Genomic DNA, 14,476 nt, shown 5'->3' with positions numbered 1-14,476 from the left:
AACCTCTCAGTTTTCTCACTTGCTTTTTTCTTTCCTCCCTAATTGTCCCTGTCTTTTACTTACATCATATCTCAGCTCACTTAAACAAAGGTCTTCTTTCTTCTTGCATTATTCTTAAACATTTAGCAAGAAACTACTCCAAATTCATCACCTTGGAGCTCTCAGGTGGCATGGGTATGGCCGATGACTAGAATGCAGTGCTGAGATATCAAGGCCTGCTCAGGATGCTCAGGAGCTAGAAGATCTGGAAGCATGAATGCAATCAAGTCCTGGAGGGAGATCTGAGGATGAAGAATGAGGAGTAACTGCATATACAAAGTACCACGGGGACGAACTGGTGGCATTACCAGCTATAGAGCCAAAAGCAGAAATCCAGGTGAAAACTACTTAAGTGCAAAACAGTTGGAAAATAGTAAGGAGAGTCAAGGCTAACAGCTACAGATTATGTAAGGGGCATGGCCCATCTTTGTTAATTAGGAGAGGCTGGGTGCCTGGCTGTCAGACTGTATAATGGTAATAGGATGAGATGGTCACCTACTCTGAACTGAATATTGTTAGATGCTGCACTTTTAAGACCCAATACTTGCTTGGCTTCTTTGTTGTTTCTTTCAGGCTGATGACCTACTGTAGATAATAGCTACTATTTAAATTGAGCTCTTCTCATCTATACACTTTCCCTAAAATATTATTTGTCACCTTTTGAACTCTGGCTATATGTTAGTTAATCTTTGCAACAACATCATGAGGTAGATTCTAAAGTCATCTCCATTTCACAGGAAACTGTGAGGAAACTGAGGCCCAAGGAGATTAAATCACTTGGTGATACTAAAGCCCATGCTCTTGATCACCATGCTTGCCATACAAGACTATTTGTGCCCCAGTGACACCCTGTTTGGTGTTGGGGCAGCCAGCAGTCAGTCATGGCCTAGACCAACGAGCTAAGATGCTAAAATGCTTTCTTTTCTTCTTTTTTGAATTAAGTTGAATTTCACATACCTAAAATTAACCATTTTAATATGAACAATTGAGTGGCATTTGGTGCATTCATAATGTTGTATAACTACTACCTCTTATTAGGTCTAAAACTTTTCATCACCCCTAAAAGAAACTCTATACCAATAAAGCAATAATTCCCCATTTTCACTTCTACCAGCCACTGATAACCTCTATTTCTAGGCTCTATAAATTAGCCTATTCTGGACATTTCATATAAGTAGAATCATACAATATTGGTCCTTTCGTGTCTGGCTCATTTCACTTAGCATAATGTTTTCGAGGTTTATCCATGTTATAGCATGTATCAATACTTCATTCCTTTTTATGGCTGAATAATAGTCCATTGTATGGATATACATATTTTATTTATTCACTTATCGGGTGATGGACATTTGTGTTGTTTCTGTGTTTTGCATGTCCAGGAATTTATCCTAAAGAAATAAGAAAAGAGATGCATAAATAGTTATAAAGACCATCATTGTGTATATATACCACAATTTGTTAATTCATCCATTCTCTGATGGATATTTGAGTTTTTCCACCTTTTAGCTTTTGCAAATAATTTTCTATGAACATATATCACATGTATTTGAGTACCAGTTTCCAATTCTTTTGGATATTGACATACTTTCTTTATCATGGATTGTGTCCAGATATTATAAGAGAAGTCTCTATCATGTTGCTCTCTGTGGGGCAGTAGTTGTGTAGCCTGTCTTTGTCAGATCTTGGAGAATGGCATGGTGAGATGTCATTGGGCTGTGAATCCAAAGGCCTTTGACTGAGTTCTAACTCTACCATTTACCAGTAATTTGACTCTAATTTTCTCATCTCTGATATTTGAGCTCGAGAATTCCTTCCAGCCCTGACATTTGATTTTACCCTGGACAAGATCCTGGCCCTCAAGAAACTTATATTTTTACTGAGGAGACAGGACATTGCTTGACAATTGATAGCCTATGTGTGAAACACCAGTAAATTAGTCTTACATGTGTTTGGAGAAAGGAGTTTTCCTTTGTTCTACCTACTTTTGTTTCCTTTGAGTGGAGTTCTACCTTCTCAGTTCAGCATGAGGAAGACTTTTTGATGATTTTCAAATTTGTTACTGCAATAGCTGCTGATGCTGCTGCCATTAATTTAGATGTCTTGGACACTGCTCCAGTGAGAGATTACCCATAGGGACCAGGGGCAGCAGTGAAAACAGAAATGTTATAAAGGTTGAAGTACTGAGCTGTCAGCGATACCCAATTCTGGCTGCACAAATCTAACCCTTTACCAGGAAATGAGGAGCAGCTGACCACAGTCCTCTCCAAACCTGGAAAATGGCTGCTTCCCTAATTTGAAGGAAGAGCAGCAAAAATTCCAACTCTTCCCCAAGCCTGTGAAGAAACGCTTCTCTATTACCTGCATCACAACTTCTCCATTCATTCTGTGAAGAAACACAGCTACAAACTGTGCCTCAGCCTCTCCATTCATTGCCATGTCCCTTCTTTGAATTCTATTTTAAATGTTACTTGACAATTGGATAAAATCACATTTCAAAGAATGCACTGGACAACATGCAGCAGGGACCCATTAAAACACTGCTTTGGTATATACAAAAATATACTCATTTTCACAGATTTAAATATTTCTCAGCTGTCTCCAAAGGACTGCATGGCAGATGGTTTCAAAGCGAGTCACATTTACAAACAGCAGACAAAAATATTATTTAGCAGATTCTCTAAGAGTTTTTCTGAGCCTTCCAGAACCAATATTTTTTCCATGGGCTCTTTTATTTATTTGTAGAGGCCAACGAAAAAGTGTCTCTACTTCCTAGCAACTTCTGTGTGTATATTTCCTGGGATTATAAAATATAAGAGCAGAAAGTAGTTTTAAAGCTATGGAGCTGGCTCTTGTGTTATTTTAGAAAATATTACCATAGCCTGAAAAATATGAATTATTAGCCTATCATAAACATGAAGCTAAAAACCAGGGTTGAGAAGAGGAAAGGGGTTATATGGAGGAAAGAGAGAAATAAGAGAACAAACTGATAGAATTGTCACAGAAGTTATGAATCATGTACACAGACATTTAATAAAGTAAATTATACGTTGCTTAATGTCATCGAAACAAGGAGCACCTCCTGGACAACTCCCTTGCTTTTCAAGTTTTAAAAAATGTCACATGTCAAGTGCATATTATGAAGAGAAAATAAAACACAGTGTGGCCTGTCCTCCAGCAGCATCTACAGTTGGCAAGGACTAAAACATTAACTCACAAGGCAGGCAATGTGTGTTTGATTCAGATAGCCAGTGATCCTCATGATTAGAGGAGGGGTGAGGCCACTGGGCCTTCTGGGGCCAGGTCCAGGCAAGGGGAGATATCTACACTAGAGAGACCTCAAGGGAATAGGAAGAGGGCAAAGGGCATGTCAGATAAATAGAAGGCCTAGAAGATAAGCATTTAGGTATGGGCAGAGGGCAGAGAGTGGGAGACATTTCAGCTTGGGGAAAGAGTGGAAACAGAGGTAGGGAAGAGCAAGTGAGCCAAAACTATGGGGTTGGCAGCATGGAGTCCTGTCTGGCTGGAAGGAAAGGATTCTTGACAATGTGTGATCTATCAGATTGTTCTCTTACTATACCTGTGAAGACTGTCTTCTTTTACTGTTATCCTTACCCTGAAAACCAACAGTATTTACACCATCTTTAACATGTATTGACAAGGAGAAGAAAACGCCTGAGCAAAACAACAATATACCTAGCTCAGTGTCTGAATAACAGCACAATTGTGGGTTGTCAGAGTGAAGCCACGCCACAAGGAGTTGGTGCATTCTCATCTCTTACAGTGAGATGTTCCTGTGTATTCCTCCCACTCATGTTCCAGAATTTTATTTATAACACTTTTTGGCCTGCTCTTTAAAGTATCTGTGTACGTGCCTCTGTGTGTGAGAGACTGACTGAGAAACTAAAGTACTCTCTTAGGTTTTGAGCTTGAAAGCAGGCCCTACATACGTTCCAAGTAGTATAATTATGATCTATTATGCATAAGGAGAAGCAATATAGACGGCACCCCTCTGTTCTGGCTGCACCACCTTGCATAGCTGCCTCCTTTGCTAATATCCATGGTCCCAGCAAAGCTGCTTGTCCCCCAGGGCCATGGGGCCATCTGGGGATCTGACTCACTGCACCAGAAGGGGCTTCAGAGAGCCACCAGGGCCAGTCCCCTGATGCCAGGCAGGTCCAGGAGCAGACTACCCAGACAGGTGGTCAAAGGTGTCAAGAGAGAGGTAGCCAGCCCAGTGCTAAATGAGCCTGACAGGCACAGAGTACTTCCCCAGATCCAACAGGAAGGAATGGGCCTCCTTGTTCTTGTTTGTGGCCCGGCGGTGGTGCTGGCGGAGGAGGTGGTGGCAGCAGGCTGCGGAGAGATGGAAGAAGAGGAGGCCTGGGCCACGTGAAAGCCTGGAGAGGGATGGAAAAGGAGAAGGCTTGGACTCCACTGAGGTCAAAGTGAGCTCAGGCATCTTCTCTGGGACATGGCTACCTTTTCAGCCCAGGCCCAAGCCTGGACAATCACTTGCCCTCGCGCTGCCGTTGCGGGCTGGAGGCTTTTTCTTTGGCCCACAGGGAAACACAGAGCAGCCTAGTACTTTGCCTGGGGCGGGATAGAGACAACTGAGGTTTGTCTTCTGTTGTCTCATGGTCTAGGTTAACACATTTGCTACTAGAAGACAATATGATGCGGAAAGAATCCTTGATTTGGAATTGGATACACTTATGTTTGAATCCTTTCTTGACTATTTTGTTCATATGTGATCTTGGGAAAGTTATTTATTCTTTCCATACTTCAGTTTCCTCATCTGGAAAATGGGAATAAAAACAGTGCCTTCCTCAAAGGGTAATGCGAAGATTAAGTTATGTTTAACATAATATACAAATAACAAATATTAGCTGCCTCCATTTTTTACCTCAAAGTACCATACTGATATAAAAAAAAATTGATTTCATATAACATGAAGAATCCATCTCAATTTCTATTGCTGTAAATATTGCTTTAAATAAATGTACTACCGCTTAGAGGTTTAGCCAGCATTTTGCTATAGGGAGATGTGGTTGTGATGGAATGTTTTAGAGTAATATATCTCATTTATATATTTGGAACATTTTATTCCTTTGGTGCTTTCTTTTTCTGTGTCTTCTTCAGATTTATTTTTCATCATCCTGCAGAAGAACTTCAGGTTGGACCCAGGCTCCTGGGTAAGTTTTCATTATTGCCAATTGCAGTGGAAGAATGCTTCTTGTTTTTGCAGATTAATGTTTCTGAACAAATAAAGGACTGATAGTACTAATTGTCTTTATTTAACTTAATAATTATCCTTTCTATTGTGGTAAATGAAATAACATAAGGTGTCTGACATAGAATAGATATTCAATAATTAGCAGCAGATGCTATTATTATTATCACTTCTATTATTATTGTCAAGCAGGAGATGATAGGAGAAGACACTCAAGAAGAGAACTTTATCATTCCTATTACTGACAGAAGTGCTGAGTTCCAACTGGATACACATTACATCAAAGGCCTATTCAGTCATCTCAGCAAGATATTGACATACCCGTTCTGAAGTCAATGAAGTCCCCATAGTTGTCAGCTTGATCCTTGTGCCTGAGACCAGAGAGAAAGAGGAGGCTGGCCAGCCTAAAGTTCTTTTTAATTGTTCCAAACAAAAGGTAATGAGAAAATGGAGAGCAACTTTCTGGGGAGGTGCGGAGACACAAAGGCAGGGCCCTCCCCTCAAGGAACTTAGAATCTCCTTTTAGCTCGCTCCTCTCCTTATTATACTCACTTGTATGTTGCTTTGTAAGTGACCTTAAGTCTTTTCACAAGGGAGTCACTTTGAGATCACTAATTAGGCCTGTAAACCCATTGGAGACAAGGGCCCCTGCCTTTTATTTCTTTTGTTTTCCTCTCCCTCTCGCAGAGACTAGAATAGTACTCAGCACATGGCGCAGCCTCCATAGAAGTTGCTGACTGTCTGACCTTGGGGACTTGGTCAACAGGCTAGTTAGAAGCCCCAGCGTAAGTTGTGTTAAGTGGCATTCACTGGTGGTAGTGCCTGTCTGGCTGACTGGCTGGTGCAGACAGAGCAAAAGGAAGCACAAAGGTCAAGTATGTCAAGGGCAGTTCAGTCAGGAAAGCCAGGCCACGAGCAGTCAGGCTGGAGGAGGTGGCCAAGCGGGGATGGCTCAGTCATCTCCTTCAGTAGATTAGATATAATTACCCCTATAGCATGTGCCCAGATTACCTTCTGTGGAATTGAGTCTGACAGCAAACTGCCTGTTAAAAGTGATAGAAACTAAAGGGAAGGAAGAGGTGCAGGGGAGGGGGCGGTTTGAAAAGCTTGACCTTTTAAGATATTTTAATCTGTAAAACATTTGATACTTTGGGTTGCTACTGTCATCACCACAGTTAAGACACTTAGCTCTATGGGGTTTTGTGTGATATTTCCTTCTGCTGGCTAAGAATTCGTTGACCATATACACCAAAGTACAACATTCTGGTTGATAATGGAAATTCAGGGCAGCTTTTTGTCTCCAGGAAGTAGAGGGGAGCATACCTGGAGTCAGGAAGGATTCCTAATGGAACCATTGAAATATTATGTGACTTAGAGACTGTCATGTCTCCTAAAATAGGTTTAATTTCCTCTTCACATAAAATCATAAGAATGGAAAGTCATTTAATCAAGTGAATACCACTACAGCCAGTGCCCAGCCAAATCTGAAAGTCTGGGAACAAAGTTCCTAAGGCCTGTTGGAAAAAGAGAGCAGATTCAATCCACGTGGTTCCTGAAAGAGGAACTAGAAACAAAGGGTAGAAGACACAAGGAGGCTGATTTCAACTCAATATAAGGGAGAACTTTCTAACCCATTAGAGCCATTAAAATCTAAATGGGTTGCCTCCCAAGGTAATTAGTTCTCCAGTGGTTAAGTGTTTAAGTTTCTGATTTCATCCTCCTAACCACATATCCTGCTTCTCTGCCCAAATCTGCAAAACCAAAGCCCTAACTGCCCCTGACTTAAAGTGACTAAATAAGAGACCATGGCATCCTAACCTCTGTGGCTGTTGGGTCCAGGGCCAACCCCCAGTCTCAGCTGGTACAGTGCAGATTTCTTTCCCTGGAAATCAAAGTAGGGTCCCCCAAGACAGTCTTCTGCAGGAGGCATGGCTCCAGACCAAGCACTTCTTGAGGTGCGTTAAGATACTCCTGCTTTGACCCTCAAGGAATTGGGCACTCTGGGTATTGGGCTTTTCTTCTGTTCTTGGGGTTTCCAGGTGCCAGGGGGGCCCTTGGGGCTGGGCCAGCCAGGCCATACACAGCTGTCCATCCCACCTGTTTAGCCATTCTCCCAGGCAAGTCCTTTCTTCTTCCTCAAGGAAGAGTTGCCACCAAGCAAGCTTGGCAAGTAAATACAAGACGTTTACAAATCCCAAACCATTTTTCACTAGCTTGCTAGTCCCCTAAAGGTACTCGTAGAGTAAAAGACATGAAATTATCATTCTTGACCTTTGACTCCACACAAATCATCATTTCCTTGAAAGAGTGGCTATTTACAAAGCAGAATTCAACCATTCTGGCCTGAGAGACTCAACCTGGGATGTGCACTTTAAGAGGCAGATTTAGAGCTCTAGCCTCAGTTCCATTTAAGTTTTAAGTGCATTCAGTCCTTAAATGAATACTCATTTTAAAGAAAGCATTCAAGACTTTTGAGTGTTACTTTCAATAGTAATACTTTACGTTTTGGAGGGGTGCACACATCGATTTACAAAGCATTTTTCAGCACCAGCACTTAAAGGAGCAAAGAGCGCACCCTGGAACATATGTGCTCAATGAATGTTAAAATCACAACTGAAAACTCAGATACCCCTGTCCTATTGAGGTGCAGGCAGATAGGGTATTGCCACCCACTCTCAGTTTACTGATGAGGAAACTGAGGCCTACAGATGTTCAGTGACTTGTCCTTTCACCTCATCTGCCAATCTTGTACTAAACAGAGAAAGCAGAAGCCATGAAATTGAACTGGCTTCCCTTGCTGTTCTGTGTAAGGCAAGTAAGGCTTCACCGTAATCTCTTCATATGGCTTTGCACTCTGCCTTAATCTGAGCTGCAGAGTTTTGGTTGTCTAGGAGGTTTGGGGTCTGAGATGAGTTACACCACCTTCAAATATTACCATAGAGGTAAAAGAAACACTTTTGTAAAAAATTATTTTAGTAACTCAACAACCCGTATATTTTCCTGAGTTTCTTGGCTTTTTTTTTTTTTTTTTTTTTTAGATTTGAGAAAGACTTTATTATTGTCATGTTCTTTTTGGTTTTTTAAAGATTTAAGTGTTATTTTTTAAAAGTTTTTTTTTCTTTTTCTTTTTATCCTTCTCCTCTTCTTCTTTTTTTTTTTTTTTTTTAAGAGGGAAGACTCTAAAGTTGGTGCCCAACTTCTCTCGCTGTCTTTTAAATAAACCTGTCACCTGCACTCCTGATTCTTTATTTCTTCTCTGGCTGGCTCAGGGCCCATTTCAATGCACTTCCAGGAGTAGGTACAAAGACCTTGTGGGTCCCCTCCCAGCCACCACCACCTGCCCTATGGCCCTTGAGGACATCAAGAGCTTCCTTTCCAGGAGTTCCTGTGAGAATAGCAGAGCTAATCCCCAACTTGGGGCAACTATGTTCCAGGGCTGAGCCTTTCGAAGGAAAGCTGTGAGAGTGGCCCCTATATATTAATGGACAAGAAGAGGTGACATTAATGGGACAGCTTTCTTGGGGCATAGCTTGAAACAGTCAAAGACAAGAATCAGTGGAGAATCTACTGAGGAAATTCTTCCAATGTGGGTGGCAGAGAGGATGTTTGAAAGTGAGACATTACCATTTGTTGAGGGCCAGTTAAGTATTACTTATTTGTTTCTAGATTCTTTCTTATGTTATCTCCTTTAATCCTCTTAAAAACTTCGTGAGATAGATGTTACTATCCTCTATTGCACGAATGAAGAAACAGAGGCCCTGAGAGGAGCAGGCACCTGCCCAAGGTCACACACCTGGTTCTCTGGGTATTCCTGTGTGTCTAACTTCAGTGCTCATGTTCTCAGGCTTTGTTGCAGCGTGCCAGCTGCCCCAACACTACCTGACAGGGAAGAAGGAGAGAGGAGATATCAGAAGCTGTTTTTCCTTCCTGGGTTTCTGCAATTTCTATGTGTAATACTGAGCCAGGGAAGGTCTGGAGCTGCTCTGCTCCTCTGATTGGTGCTTATCGACCTCTTCCCTTGTTGATCCCCACCCCAGGAACACACAGTCTTTAGTGCGGATGTCTCCCCAATTCCCTTCCCCCTCTCCTACAAGCTAGAGCTCTTATCCTAGAATTCAACCCTCCCCGGAAACAGGAATCTATGAGCTAATGTGTTAATCCTCCTATTCAAAAGGTTGCTACCTCCCTACTGTGAGGACCAGCGGCAGTCTATAACCTGCTGCATACAGTATTTCTGTCCTGGGGTAAGCCTTGTTCCAGCTTAATTATAGCACAAAGGGGAGTTTAGACCCACTCATGCACTTGTTTAAATTTACTGGGAGCAAATGGGGCTAGGAGATTTGGAAGGTAACAACAGGGTCTCGACTTCCAAGTTACTGGAGACCACTTGATGGCCAGGGCTCTTAGAGAAACTAAGAGGGCATAGACAGGAGGGTCATGGATGTGAGATCTAGACAGAGGGATCCCTGTAATGAGCAGGAGAGTGTGGACAAGTTACCCTACCCAGGGCCAGGACTGGTCTAGAAGAATGTGGCCCTCCCTATGGCGTGCCATGGGAGCCTTTACAAATATCGCCTTTATTGTGGTAACCTTTCTTGTGTGGTAAAGAACAGAGCTCCTGCTTCAACCAAGCAATCCTGATTAGGCCAAGAAAGAAGGGAATTGTGGGAATAGGCAGCAAGGGCCTTTCATAATGGTGGCAGACACTAAGAAGGGGCAGTGATGGCCTCTGTATCTGGCAGGGGCTTCCTGAAGGATATATGCCAGGTATAGTTATGGGTACTTGCTCCTACTTTGCTGAGCAAATGACACAGAGGAGAAGATCTGGCAGAGGATTAGTGCATCACATTCTGCTCCTTTCCTGCCTTTCCTCAATAACTGTGGCACAGTAGTACCAGGAGAAGGAGAAGAAGTGGGCCCTGGTCACTAGACCTTGGAGGCTGCAGAAAGGATCAGTGATTGAAGAAATAAGCACTGGACTTGGAGTCAGGAAACCAATCTCTTTCAAGCTCTCTGGCCCAAGGTTTTTCTTCATCTATACTCTAAGTGGGTTGGACAAGCTCATTCCTCGGGACCCTTCCAGCTCCAGTATTCCAAAATTTACCTCCTGAGGAAAGTTTCTAAAAGTTAAAGATAGTACAGGACATGAGATTGGAACACACAGAGGATGTTTCCCCTGGTGAGTCAAAACTGGTATACCATGGTGGTTGCCGTTGCCATGGTAAGCAGCCTTACCCCCACTGTTCACCCCTCCTGAAGCACTCATGTGAGGCCATGGCTGCCCCTGAGGGTCCCTGGGGCCCACTGAAGAGCACAAATCTATTGTTGCCCTCTAAAGACCATCTGACTGACAAAAGGCCCAGGATCCTAATGAGCAAGCTGGGCAGAGTGGGAAAAAAGTGCACCAAAATACACAGTAGTTATAATAATCCTGAGATTAGAGATAATGAATTTTTTCTCTTTTCTTTATCTTCCAACTTTCCAGGAAGGTGGTTATATCAATTTTTCTAAAAATTGCTTTGCTAAAAGAATATTTGCTAGGGGCCATGAACTATAGATAGCAAGGTGATTGCGACCTCAACTAGGCTGAAGTTCACTTTGAAATTGTACTGTCCAATATGCTAATATTAGCCACTTATAGCTATTTAAATATAAATTGAAATTAAGAAAACTTAAAAATTCACTTCGTCAATTGCAGTAACCACATTCCAAGTGGTTAGTAGTCACACGTGCTAGTAGCTACTATATTGAACAGCACAAATATAGAATATTTCCGTTATCTCAGAAAGTTCTATTGGATAGTGCTACTTTGGAACATTTACGAAGATAGATTTGAAAGTCAAAGTTATATCAAATGTGTGCTAACAGTACAATGGCCCTATAAAAAATACCAAATGTCTTCAAAGCACCTATTTGGAAACCTTTGCTTATAGTAACATGATTGGTCCACTTTATTTTCTTATAGTAATTCAAAGAGGTGAACCCAACTTCTCTGGGCAACACTTGTTAGATGTGACTGTTACTGCCTGACTGAAAGTAATAAAACCATATTTCCTGAAAGCTTGATCTTACTGCTTTTAAGGTAGTAACTGACCTTGACTCATTTTTCTGGATCCCAGTTATACCATCATTCTATAAGACAACCAGTTCATTTGAGAGGTGGCTGTTTTGCAAGATGAGTGAGATCTCCTGTCGATCTTGAAATGCCTGATAGGATTCCAAGACTAGTTGTTGCCTCCACACCATACTGACAGAAATCTAGGCCTTATAGCAGGGAGTAGGCATATGGGGTATAGTGGAGGTGGAGTGGGAATGGGGTAATAGCCCAGACAACAATGGCATTTGACTATTTCTTAATGCTTTTAGGAAATAAAAAAGTCTTCTTTATCAGGAGATTGGGAGCCCCTAGATATCCTGGTCTTTCCCTCTGATCCCTCCCCCAGCTAAGAGAACTGGACTCTTGCTGCGTTCTCACCCATTTAAATGCCTCAGTCCTTTTAAACATCATTAAGTGGGCTAGGCCACTGAGGCCAGGCCCTGTGTTAGGAACCATGGGCTCAGAAGTGAGCAAGATCCAGCCCCTGCCCTCAATCAAGTATATCATACTTTAGCAGGAGACGCAGACATCTAAGTAATGTATTTCAACCCAGTGTGTTAGGTATTATGTACAGACATGTACAGGGTGCTGTGGGAGCACAGAACAGAGAATGATGTATCCTGAATGCAGGAATAAGGAGCATGCCTGGAGGAGGTGACATGAGTACTGAATAAAAGATGAGTAGAAGTTCAATAGCCATGAATGAGTAAGAGTTGGGTGTTCAAAGGAGCAGCATGGAGGTATCTAACAGTCTGGACTTTGGGTGCCTGAGCAAAAACTGAAAATGGTTTAATGTGACTCCAGCACAGTGTAGAGGTGGGTGGGAATAGGGGACACCTGGGTGATTGGGTTGGCGCGGCAGGTCACAGAAAAGCCTATAAGGAGTTTAGACTTGATCTAGAAAATAATGGAAACACACTGGAAGGCATATTGGCAAAGATGGACTAGAGGGAAATAAGTCTGTATGGAAAAAGTCAGTGGATTGTCAGAGGCCCTGCTTCTACTCCTAAGACACTTACTGGATTCACTCACTCAAGGTCACTCAGCTTCTAACCCAGTTTTATCTGTCTCTACAGTATATTCCATTGTTTCTGAAAGTGCACTTCAGGTAATAGCCTGGAATCAGCCAATAGGCTAATTTCCATTTATTTAACTGGTTTATTTGAATGACAAGGTGCAAGGCACAGTGCTAAACTCTCTGGGAACTATAAAGAAGGATAAGGCATAGCTACTGCCCTCAACTCTCCTGCTTTTTGAATAATCCAGATATATATCATTGGGTTTGACTGTAATTTAAACCAGCAGTCCCCAACCTTTTGGGCACGTGTTCTTATGATAATCTAACTAACGCCTGATGATCTGAGGTGGAACTGAGGCAGTGATGCTAGCTCTGGGGAGGGGCTGCAAATACAGATGAAGCTTTGCTTGCCAGCCTGCCACTCACCTCCTGCTGTGCGGCCTGGTTCCTAACAGGCTACTATAGTATTGGTCTGCGGATCCCTGATTTAAACAGTAGCGAATGCACCACATCTTCAGGATTATAATGCTTTTTAATAATAACTTAAGTAATACAAATGCTTTTACCAAGAAACGATGTGAGTTTTAGGTAGAAATTTGTTCTACCAAGACTAAAATGTGGTATTTAGATCTTCTGATTGACCCAGAGAAGTGAGACCATGACTAGAAGTCCAAGTGAGCCAGTTTCTTCTGTGGCCTGGGACATATCTCTTCTCTGTACACCAGTTTATTCTTCTAAAAATAAGCAGGTCTAACAGTGCTTCTATATCTGATAAGGCTATGGCTAGAAAATTTACTATCAAGTCTCATTAACTACTTCAATATGCATTTACATATGCAAGACATTTCCTTTTATGTTCTTTCTTCTTTCTTTTTAAACATTTTCTCCTTACTCTATTTCTCAGGAGGATTCAGTTCTCTTTCCCTATATGATTTCCAGAACATTTCAAAACTCTTCAAATGAAAATATGTGAGTCACGACTTGTGGGTAGCAAGTTAGGACTTGTGGGGACAGTGAGAAGGAAGGCAAACTCTGAGATCTGCCAGCAATTGTTTTCCCCCTTGATTCGAATGAAGGAAAAGATCATGTTATTTATACAGCATAAGGTTCCAGATTTTCAGGAATGAAATCTGAGCCCAGCATGTCAACATATTGGTCTGGTCTGTCTTGGAATCTACAGTAGATGGATTTCTTTGTGCTGGGAAACATTAGGAAGGTCAATATTCTTTTCTGATTTTTTTTTCTTTTAAGGAAAGGTTTCATTCTCACACTCTAAAGTGGTAGTATTAGATATCACCCAGATAATACATTCAATGGTCATGCGACTTCAGTTTCAAACATAAAGCCCCAGGGCAAAGAGCTTTTATGTATTCAGTTACATGTTCTTTACTTCACAGATAGTGTTTTTCCACAAATACTCCCAGCCTGGGAGGAAATACAGAAGTGAACAATCAAATGAAATAAAAATAATAGTGATGTTAATAACAAGGAATTTCAAATTGCAAAGAACCTAGAAAGACATAACCTGGGCTTTCCCTATCGCCTACAAGTTGCCCCAGAAAGGGGAACTTCATAGAAGGATCACCTCCTGGCAAAGGTGAGCTCTGAAGTAGGACAGCTGGAAGTCTGCCTCCTGGTCCTGCTATTGGCTAATGTGTAAACCTTGTAGTTATTCTCTGAGCCTCAGTTTCCTCCCCTGTAAAATCAAGGACAATAATACTTTCCTGCTTGAGCTATCTTGAGCACTAAAGGGATAATGTTTTCAAAGTGTCTAGTGCACAGTAGGCAACATTCAGGAAACTTGAATTTCTTTCCAGCTTCTTTAAGTCTTTTCCAGCCCTAAAACACTCTGGCCCAAATCCAGTTCCTTTGTCTTAAGAATCCAGTCCATGACTTAGAAAAATCCCTAATTACCAATCACTGCAGGAGTACACACACCTGAATTGCTTCTTTCAGTTTTCCAAAATGCCACTAAAACTTTCTTCCTGAGAAATATTTGCCCAATTCACCGTCTCTTAAAGTGTGTAGCCACAGCTTTTCTCCTCTGATTTTATTTAACTTCCTTTCCACCCGGCTGTGGCAGAGCGAAGTT

The sequence above is a fragment of the Pteropus vampyrus genome, unplaced genomic scaffold, assembly GCF_000151845.1.
Source record: "Pteropus vampyrus isolate Shadow unplaced genomic scaffold, Pvam_2.0 Scaffold548, whole genome shotgun sequence".
In the NCBI taxonomy this organism is placed as follows: Eukaryota; Metazoa; Chordata; class Mammalia; order Chiroptera; family Pteropodidae; genus Pteropus; species Pteropus vampyrus.
The sequence above is the reverse complement of the archived record's forward strand: the minus strand, read 5'-3'. Positions refer to the sequence as shown.